Source organism: Crocodylus porosus, unplaced genomic scaffold (genome assembly GCF_001723895.1).
Source record: "Crocodylus porosus isolate Cpor-Errol unplaced genomic scaffold, CroPor_comp1, whole genome shotgun sequence".
Lineage (NCBI taxonomy): Eukaryota > Metazoa > Chordata > Crocodylia > Crocodylidae > Crocodylus > Crocodylus porosus.
The window spans coordinates 40,225,037-40,235,383 of NW_017728911.1; the positions used below are offsets into that span (position 1 = coordinate 40,225,037).

A 10,347-nucleotide genomic window follows, 5' to 3' on the forward strand; every position below is an offset into this window, starting at 1 on the left:
AATACTCAGAGGTCAAACACTCAAAAAACGGGGAAATACTCAGAGGTCAAATACTCAAAAAATGGGAATACTCAGAGGTCAAACACTCAAAAAACAAGGAAATACTCAAAGGTCAAATAAAAAAATGGGGAAATACTCAAAGCCCAAGCACTCAAGCTGCTCAGACTCGGGTTTGCCATCTTCAGCTAAGCCGGCTGTGGCTGTGCTGAAGGTGGCTGGAAGCGGGTGCCCCATTCCCTGGTCTCCCCCCGCCTCGCATAGGCCCTTTTGGGGCTTAAAAGCCAGTTTTACCGAATCCCCCAGCCTGGTTGCCAAGTGCCCGAGACGGGGGCTTGGCCGAAAGAGGGCAACAAAGGTAATCAAAGTGAAAATTGGGGTTTGGGTTTCATGACACTCCTTTAAAAAGAGGTGTTTATCCCCCTTGTTAAACGTCGGATAAAAAGTTGAAGGCCTAAATTAGTTTTGCCCTCTTCCATGCCGGTATTTACGTTATAATCATCCAGCGCCGGCGAATTGTGTCAATTATTCTTTCCTCTCCGCGAGCCGAGCGCTCTTTGTTCCTCCCTCGTTTACAAAAGTGAAATATAGGTGAGGTTTAGGACCTTTTAATCCTCCTATGTAATTACTGCTCCCTGCAGACACCGCAGCATTTTTACAATCGCTCTGTGGAGCTGCTAGCCTCAGATTAGGCACACAAAGTCCCTTCACTTCATCAAAGGTTTCCTTATCGAACCAAGACAGCGCAACAACAAACGATCCCCGCGTCTCCCCGGGCCCCGTGTTTATTTGACCACCGCCGAAATAAATAAATTTGCTTCAGACAAACACGCAAAAGCCTGGAAATTTCCCTGGGAAGCCTGCATTTATTTGGCAGGCATGTGGGTGGGAATTTTGGAGGACGTTAAGGACCCCGGTCTATCGTGGGGCTTGTGAAGTGCTTCCCCCCCACCCCTTGCATTTTAGCAGCCCCAATGAGGATGAAACTAAAATGACACGAAGAAATAATCCTTCATTCAGCCCTGAAAGGATTATTCTAATGACTTTGATTATTAAAGATCAGACAGATTTTTTTCAGCATATGAGCATAAGTAAACCAACCCAGAAATACAAATCCTCACTGGGAATTGAAGAACGTCTTAAGTAAACAGAGAGAACAAATGAGCTCTGTGACAGATATACAAGGCTTCTGTCTACAGCCTTAATCAGACAGGCCTACCACTGCTTTACTGGAGGCTAGGCTTTTGTGCAAGCCTGAATAGAGGCTAAATATCCCTTGAAATCAGAACTCTTTGGCTTCACGAGTGTATAGGCCATAGTCTTGCTCTTTTCAGATGCAAATGCAAGTGGTTTTCTTCTTTATCTCCGTAGTAAGATGGTGGTGTCAAGCTGGGCCGAGATGAATAAAACGGAGAATTTATGCTTTATTGAGATCTATTTTTTCACTAAGCCTCATTCCTCGCTCCCTAAAAAATAAAAAAAAAAAAAAAGGGGAAAAAAAAAAAAGCACAGATGGTCTCTTCTGACCTGCTATTTATCATTCCAGCAAAAGCTTAGTCAGTGTAATGCTCCACCGCAATTCATTTAAGGACTCTGTTTGTTTCTGCTGATGAGGACTGTTAATTTGCACAGCAGTCTCATTAGGCCTAAACCACCAATTAATTTCTTTTGTTCTCATTAAATGGCTGATTCCTAAACATTTCTGCGGCAACAATGGCCTGTTCAAAGCGGCGTTGCAGCCACCCTTCATCTCCTGGCCGAGCCGAGATTGCTGTACAGCAGGTAATTCTTCTGAAGAGCGCTCCAGAGGGCCAGCCGGGAACAATGGTTTCGGTTAATTTTCTCAGGCCCAATCCAAGCATGCAAAACAGTTCATTAAATACATACATCTTGCCAGCAAACAAATAGCTAAGCCGAGAAACAAGTGTTCTTGAAGCCTTTCGGTTGCAGTCACCCTGGCTCGGGGCGAACCCGAGGAGCATCGGGAAGCACTTTGCGAACAGAAAAGGAGACCAAAACAAAGAATTTTTTCCAGTCGTTTCAACAGGCCCCAAATGGGCTTTTGTGTCTCGGCTCCCTTATGGTTTTATCTGATTATGGGCCCCAGCTGGCCAAGAATATCTGGTGGTTTGTAGTTTCCAGCTCGGTCGCACGATCTACAGGCGCGTTGAAGTGTCCTTGACTGTCTCTTAGCAATTTAGTGAGAGAAAGTGTCAGCCTTTGTCTGGCAGGGATGCTAGGGCGACTACTTAGCCTCGTTTGACATTCCTGCAGTTTGGGCTTTCTTCGGGGAGCAAAACACCCAAGGTGAGGCGACCAGCCAGCTTGCCTTTTACCCAACAGAAAAAAGAAAAAAGCCTCCCGGGCAAGATCATCGCAGCAAGGGTGACAGCACAGTCAGGCTGCTTTGGGGGGAAACAGTCTCTCTCTCCCTCCAGGCATGGCCAGAATCCATCTTCCCAGGGGCTCGGGCTGTGCATTGGGTAGCAACTGCTCTTTTGAAGCTGCCGGAGAGCCTTGGAGGAAGGGGAAGGGGAGGACCAAGTGCATGCCCTCCTTGAAGCCTCCTTGGCTGGGAACAGCAGCCGTGGGATGTTGCTCTCCTCTTCTGCGGGTGCATTTGTTCCTTCCCCACGCTTTAGAGAGCTGGCAGACAGCGAGCAGAAAAAAAAGGCGAGAGGAGGAGGTGCCACCCTGTTCGGTTGACTCATCTTGGGAGTGAGCTCTGGTGCTAGCACAGATACACCCACTGGTTTTCCATGCGTCTCAGATAGGCCCAGACGGGGGTCAGCGCATGTGTTTCTTTTTCACTAATTAATGCCCAAGCTTCATGAGGTTGCTGCTGCCAGTGACTCAAGGACTGTTAAAATTCATAGAAAATGAGGGTTGATGGGACTTCAGGAGTCTAACTTCCCGCTCCAAGTAGGACCAGCCCCAACTGCATCATCCCAAACAAGTTTTTATCTAGCCAGGCCTTCAAGACCTCCAAGGATGGAGAGTCTACCTGGGTCTTAGCAACTTCCAAGGATGGAGACTGCGCCACCTCTCTGGGCAGCCTGTTCCTGTTTCACCACCCTCCTCGTGGGAGTTTTTCCTAATATCCAACCTCAACTTCCCTTGCTGCAGCTGGAGCCCATTGCTCCTGCTGTCATCTGCCCCCACTGAGACCAGCCCAGTTCCATCCTCTTTGCAGCCCCTGCAGGGAGGTGAAGGTTGCTATTCAATCCCCCTCGGTCTCCTCTTCTGCAGACTAAATCAACCCATTTCCCTCAACCTCTCCTCACCAGTCCTGTCCCCCAGCCCCCAACCATTTTCATTGCCCTGCATTGGACTGTCTCCAACTTGTCCCCATCCCTTCTGTAGCGGGGAGCCCACAGCTGGACACGGGACTCCAGATGTGGCCTGTCCAGGGAAGAACCACTGCTCTCAAGAACATTGTCCTCTATTCAGCACCGGTGAGGCCACATCTGGAGCACGGTGCTAATGACACCAAGATTGCAGGTTTGATCTCAGGTTGGACTAGTTGACCTCTCGGGGTCTTTTTCAGCCTTCGTTTGGGATGCATGACTTTTTGCGGAGGACACCAACACGGAGCAGAGGGTGCCACCTGCTCTGACAGGTGTTAGGCAGACACATGGGCTTGGAGGAGCCATCCTGACAGCTGGGACTAGCCCCCGACCTCAGGCGCCGGTCAGAGCCAAGAGGCAGACTCCCGTCGGCCTTCATGGTGCTCCTGTTTGCTCCTTGGGGGTGATGCCCGTCCTCTCAGACAGACATCGCTCCCATGGGCAACCTCTCCAAGGGCCGCGTTCCCCAGCCAGTGACCAAGACTCTCTACCCTGGACCGAAACCATTGTCCCTGCGCTCCAGTGATGCTGGAGCTGTCGATGTGGTGATCACCGTCCCGACACTGTCCTTTCTGGATGTGGAGGGCAAGAGCTCCCTGTGATTTCAGATGCACTTGGAGGTCCGGTTTGGAGAAAAGAAATGGCCCATCCTAGCCCAGCTGCATGTGACATTGCAGCTCCTTGTGGAAGTGCTCTCAGAACAAAAGATATTGCCTCCACGATTGCCAAATCCTGATCGTGCAAACAGTCACGCTGTTAAAACACAGGAAAGGGCAAAAAAAGGCCCCAGGACATGAGATGCAAACTGCCCGGGCATCTCTCTGGCTAGGTCAGCCAATCTGGCCCTTACGATCGCAGGGGCGAGGTCTGTGCAAGGGTGGGCACGTGCTGAAAGCAAGGGGAGTTACGTGCTCTTGATTTGGGACTGCCCTTGATTTGCTGATAACAATAAATTCCTGCCTTTGATTTTATCATGAGCCAGGGTAACCTTTGCGCACGTTCAGCACCGCTCTCGGCTGGGAACACCATGCAGCAGATCTGTAGGCCTTTATCAAACAGGGATCTGGTGGCCTGCAACGTCCCTCAAAACAAGGGAGCTTCGTCATGTTGGGACAGAGCAGTCTCCCCAGGGAGGTGGTGGTACCGGATGGTCCTTGGGGTGATGGTCCCCCGAGTTCAGCCTGCAGGGCATGCATCTCGTGCGGTTTCTCTGCAGAGTTGAGGTTTGGACACCCCCAGACACCCATCCGAAGCTCTCTCGTGCTCCCCCACCCCAAGCACTGGGGCAGCAGGTGGGAATAGCAGACAAAACGTAGCGCGGCAGATCCCGGGGGCAGTGTAGCCGCATGGCTCCGCGAGGGTGGGAAAGTTCATCTCTGCGGCGAGGCGACTCTCAAAAATATTTGGAAAGGAAACTGTTAGGGGGAGTGGCGAGAGTGCAGGGAAAGCCTCGGAGGACAGGCAGGCACGTCTCATAACACTTGTGACTGATGCTGCCAATCGTGGCCTTTTGTGTCTTGAAAAACCGGAGCAGTTAACTCCTTTCTCTTGCCATTTGATTTCCAGAAAAAAAGGGAAAATGAGCTGGCTCCTTAGACGCGGTATTATGGTGAGAAATATCACTTGATTGCCATTGTTTGCTGAGCTCCTGCTTCCCATGCTTTTCCTGGATGGAGGTGGAGCCTTGATTGCAATGTTTTATTGTTCGCTGGGTCTCTGGCGTGGTGCTGGCTTTTCACTTCACCTCCTACCTGAAAGCCGGCCTTCCCCTCTGGAGACCCTTGCTGAGTCTGGAAACCCCAGGCTGGGGTTTGTCTCCCTCCATTAAAGCCCCTGATTTGGAGGCTGAGCTTGAAGCACCCGGCGTACGTGCATCTAGGCCAGCACGTCTCGTCCAGCTCCAGCCGATGTGGGCTTTGCTGGTGTTCGTGTCGCCACACACCCACCTCCCACGTGCAGGTAGGACACGAAGGTGGGAGTGATGGGAGCACGGATGGGGATGGGAAGGGTGGTTTCCCATACGTCACCATGCCGGTCGTATGCCGGAGCACGTGCCAGCGCACCCCGGTCCCTGGGCCCACGTGGGGACCGATGCCAGCCGCCCCCCAGCCTGGAGGTGGAAATAGGCTTGTGCTCCTGCTGCCCCGTTGCAACACGGGCTGAGGGGTCCTGCCCGCTCCCGAGGTCCATCTGCAAGGCATCAGGCCTGGTCTTCAAGGTGCCCACCGAAACCCCAGCCCGTCAGGGACGCTGTTGGCTGGCTCTTAGGACAGCAGCCGGGCCCCGGGAGGCTCGAGGTACTGCGAGGCTGCCCCGAAGTGGAAGGCGAGCATCTCTCTGGAGTGGCTCCACACGTTAAGTCTTGCCCGGTAATTACCCCCCCCGGTCCCCGCGCTGATGGGGAGTGATGATATATTCATGAGCTTCCCAGCCGGCCGGATGGGAGCGTATTTCATTAGGCTAATGAAAAGAGACAGATATTTATTTCGGCAATCATTTGAGGGAGGAGTGGGAGGAGAAGACTTATCGGTCGCCATGTAATTACAGCGAGGGGATAACTCCCCGGGAAGGCTGCTGTGGTCAGCTGTTGCCGCATGGCACCGAAGCCGTTTGTGTGCCTTTTTTTTAAGCGCAACCCAAGCTGCGCTTCCTGAGGGCACGACGGAGGTTTGTCCGCGGGGCTCAGGCTCGGGACCCTTGATTATTGCAAGAGGGGTTGGATCGGGCACGCACCCGGCTAACCCCCAGATCCTGGCAATGGCTCTCATGCTGTGATCAGTGTCACTGGCCTCAGTGTTTGCTTCTGAAAAGTGGGTACAAACGTTTGCAGAACTGGCGCCTTCCAGGCTTATCTCTTTGATCCAGGGACACCATTTCTGTAGCAGCAGCCCTGCAAGGATACGCAAGGCAGGGGCCACAGAGCTGAGCACCCCTAAAGCTTTGGGCTGGGGTTGAGGCCCGTCTCGAAGCAGGCATCAAAGGCAAACCAATGGACCTTGCCAGCAGGCCGGCAGCCTCACATGGAAACCTACTGGCAGCTGATGAAAAGCAAGCTCTGGATAAATATAATCACGGCCCAACCATAAGCGAAGCCTAGGGACACCACGGGCCGGACTCGCCCCCCCCCCCGCCCGCAGAGAGCAGCCGCCGACGTCCAGCGCGTGTTTGGGATACAAACATGGGCTGCGGCTTAGCTCTCCAGCCACCCCCTCGCCAGGGGGGCTGGGGAGTTGCTAATGATTAAAAAGGAGCTGATGATGTTAAATAACAACTGCTTATTGTTTGTGCTGGATTTGTTAGGATTTATGGTGTCATAGTGGCCTGACAACACGAGCAAACAGCTGCTAACCAGCCTAGCAACAATGCGCGCCCAGCAGCACAGGGAAGGACTTTCCGTCCGCTGGAAACGAAGCAACAAAAACAATGCAATCATAAACTTCAGCAGAGATAACAATGCAAGATTTACAGGGTCTCCGGGGCCTTGCCGGCTCCTACCAGCCAGAGCGGGAGCGGCGCGGCTCCCCGCGTCCAGCAAACGCCGGAGGGGGAAGGCCGCGCACATCTGGAGGGTCTGATTCGTACGCTGAATTCAAACCAGGAGCAGGCAGCGAGGGGTGCCGGCAGAGGAAATATGGATTTGGGAAGTATTTCAGGGGGCTGCTTTTAAACGCAGGGCGGGAGCCTCTCTGCGGGAGTTTCTGCGAGCTGCCCTGTTATTCGGGACACCGGGAGACTTCGACTCTCGGTCCCGCTGTCTGCGGGAAGTCCGCGCCAACAGGAGCAAAGGGGAGCCACGCCGGATCCGGTGCCCAGCTGACCTCTCCAGTGCCCGCAGGAAACCGGGAGGCTCCTTGCCGAGGGGGTCAGTGCGGCCGTGCCGTGCCGTGCCCGGCGGCCGTGAGGGCGGCGATGCCCGCGGCCTCCGGGCGCCTCGCGCAGAGGCAGCGCCGTTTGCATTTGTCTCTATTAGGCAGCAGCAATGCACAATGATCCTTGAAAAGGGCCCCTTGCCGGGCCACCACGCCGGACCTCCCCTGTATTCCCTGCGCCTAATGAAGACAAACGAGCAGGGCCTGGATGTGCTGAAGCAAATCCTACTGGAAGCTCCCGGCCCAGGGTGTGCGTTAACCCTTTAGCAGGAGCACGGCTGTGGTGTACAAAATATACTTCTTTCCCTACCCACCTCGAGCCCTCAGGGCCAACATTAGTGCTGATGCTGGAAATGCTGGGCCTGCAAGGAGGTATACCGCGGCAGAATGGGGGTTAAGCGAGCTGGAGGTGCATTAGGTGCAAGGGCTGACCCGGGAGCAGGCTCGCCTGCGGAGGAGCTGGAAGGAGCAGGGGCAGGTGAGGGGCGAGAGGGGAGCGCTCCCTTGCTGAACGCAGGAGGGCTGGGAGCTTTTCGGGCTGGTCTGTGCTGGGTGCTATGCCCCCGGGAGGGGAGCCGGGCCTGGGCCAGGTTCAGACATTACACATAAACTGGTATAAGTGACCAAAAACTGGTCTGCACCCATAACAAAACAGTTCAGGGCACTTAGATTAGTTTAAAAATGACAGATCCTGGACTGAGAGAGGCCTGGATGAATGAGGTGTCAGACTGAATTGGTTTAAGTTAGACCAGTCTATTGAACTTCTGTGCCCAGGTCTGTGCTGCTCTGCCTGGAGGGAACGGCGCGTCTCCAAGGGCCAGCTGCTTCCCTCAGGTGCCTGGGCAGGTGGGGGCCACCCCTGCCTCTTGCTTTTGGGAGTTTTAACCTCGCTGCCCTCATCCTAACAAGGGACAAATCCCAATGTCCCTTGAGACCCGCAGAGCACCCAAAAAGGCACAACCCGGCCCTTAGGGAGGCTGCACGAAAGCATCCCTGAACAGCTGTGGGGGTCACTGGAGATGGGGCGGGAGAGAGGCAGAAAGGGGCCCGAATATAAACCAGAAGTGAAGACTGCAAGTCAGAGTTAAGGAAAGCCAAATGGCGAAGAGTGAAGGATCCCAAGGAGATTTTTTTTTTCCAAGTGTGTTGGGAACAAAAGACTGCTCAGCCGTGGTATCGGTGCATTGCTCCAGCGAAAGATGCAGGGACCCCCTCTCATAATTCAGCAAAGGCCAAAGGGCTTAATAAGCAAATATTTGTTTGGCTCTTAGGAGAAAGCCAGATGTGATCCTGTCCTCCGATAAGGGAATATTTTCCATTCCAACGGATCCGCAAAACAGGTAGTCAAGTGAGACAGGGTTAAATCAGCAGGTCTGCATAAATTGCATCCCAGGCTGGGCTGGTCAAGGAGCACTCTGGACCATTAATGTTGATTTTCAATAAGTCTTTGAACCGCGAGGAAGTTCCAGAGGAAGGGAACTAATGTTGTGCCAATATTGGAAAAGGGCAAACAAGATGACCCAGGTAATTACGGGCCTGTCAGGCAGACATCGATCCCAGACAGAATAATGGAACCGCTGATACAGGACCCGATTAATAAAGAATTAAAGGAGGGTAATATCATTAATGCCAATCAAGCTGGCTTTATGGAAAATAGGCCTTGTCAAAGTAACGTGATATTTTTTTGATGAGATTGCCAGATTAGCAGAGGCAATAGACTCCCCTAGGCTGTTTCAGGCGCTTTCCCCAGGAAACCCGGCTGATACAAAACCAACCGGCGCGGTAGGAAATGGGTTGGAAATGCATGGGGCTTCGGTGCACGGGGACCAGCTGGGGTGTTGCTGGCAGGGTCCCACCCGGCGGCAGCTCAGCCCCGCGCCCAGGAGCACTTTCATCAGTGACCTGGAAGAAGGCGGCAAACTCATTACAGAGTTTGCAAGTGACCCGGAGCGGCAACCAACAAAGAGAAGAGGGCACGGAGACGGCAAAAAAAGAGCACGTGTGTTTTCAGAGGGGCCTGCCTCGGAGGAGGGGGTCCTGGGCAATGCACTGGGTCTCACTGCAGCCAGCAATCCCCGTGTGCGTGCTCTAACAATGAGGCATCGCTACCTTGGGCTGCTTTTGGGAAGGAAGTTGTGGCTTCAGTTGAGCTGGATCCCACTGGGGAGTGCTCAGGATGCTGGAGGGGGCTGTGGGGATGGGAACAGGGACCTCCATGTGTCCTGGCACTGAGCAGAAGCCGAACCTGCATCTTCCCGGTGCAAATCGTTGGTGTTGGTGGAGGTCAGGCACATCCCCAGGACGCGGCAGGGTTTCCTGGCTCCGTGCTGCGTCTTCAACTAGGGCCCAACTCTATTTTGTCTTGTCTCCACGCCTGCCACAACGGGGCAAGAGGAGAGGGGAGAGGTTCTTCCACTCGTTCACACATGCAGCCCTGTGGGGGAACAAGTCCTTTGTGGGGGGTGTGGGTCACAGCAAAGGCATCGCTGTGTTCCTGTGGCGTGGCGAACCCTGCAGCACATCTTCTTTGTGCTGCAGCTGCTTGGGATGCTATTCTGTCTGCCCAGCTCCCTGGACCCTGTTTATTTAACATACTAGGAAGGTGATAAAAAAATGTCACGGAAGATTTGCTCATGTTTTTTGAACCGTCATGAAAAAAATGTACAGTCAGGACAAAAGGAGTGGGTGAGACTGGTGATTTCAACCCAGGTGCTCTGTAAACGAAAGGGTTGCTGTTGAGGGTGGGCTGCAGAGATGTTTGCCTGACCTCTGCGGGCTCAAAGAGTGAGGAGCTGGGGGGGAAATGTTAGGAAACAGGGAGGGAAAATAACTTGTGGAAGAAATGGGTGCAGGAAGCAGAGAGGCTTTTCTCTACTGTACTTTGCAAGAGTTGTGCCCAGAAGCTGTTCTGGAGAGTGGGGACTGGCCAGTCCCAACCACCCTTCCCGGGGGATACAAAGGGAGGGTGTATACACGCGTGTGCCTGAGTATGTGTGTACATGCATGAGTGTGTGTATATATGCAGATACATGTGCCTGCATATGCATGGGAGTGTACATGCGTGAGTGTGTGCATGTGTACCTGTATATGCATGGGAGTGTACATGCGTGAGTGTGTGCATGTGCACATGTGTA

The 10,347-nt window shown here is 53.4% G+C and overlaps 1 long non-coding RNA gene across 1 annotated transcript in view; it reads right to left on the bottom strand.

The window, feature by feature from the left end:
* The window catches only part of LOC109309223, an 18,881-nt gene extending 18,175 nt beyond the window's left edge, over nt 1-706 (bottom strand). Inside the window, exon 1 of the long non-coding RNA XR_002100844.1 lies at nt 696-706. This is a non-coding gene — a long non-coding RNA (uncharacterized LOC109309223). The remainder of the gene's footprint in view (nt 1-695) is intronic.
* Nucleotides 707-10,347: the final 9,641 nt, after the last annotated feature.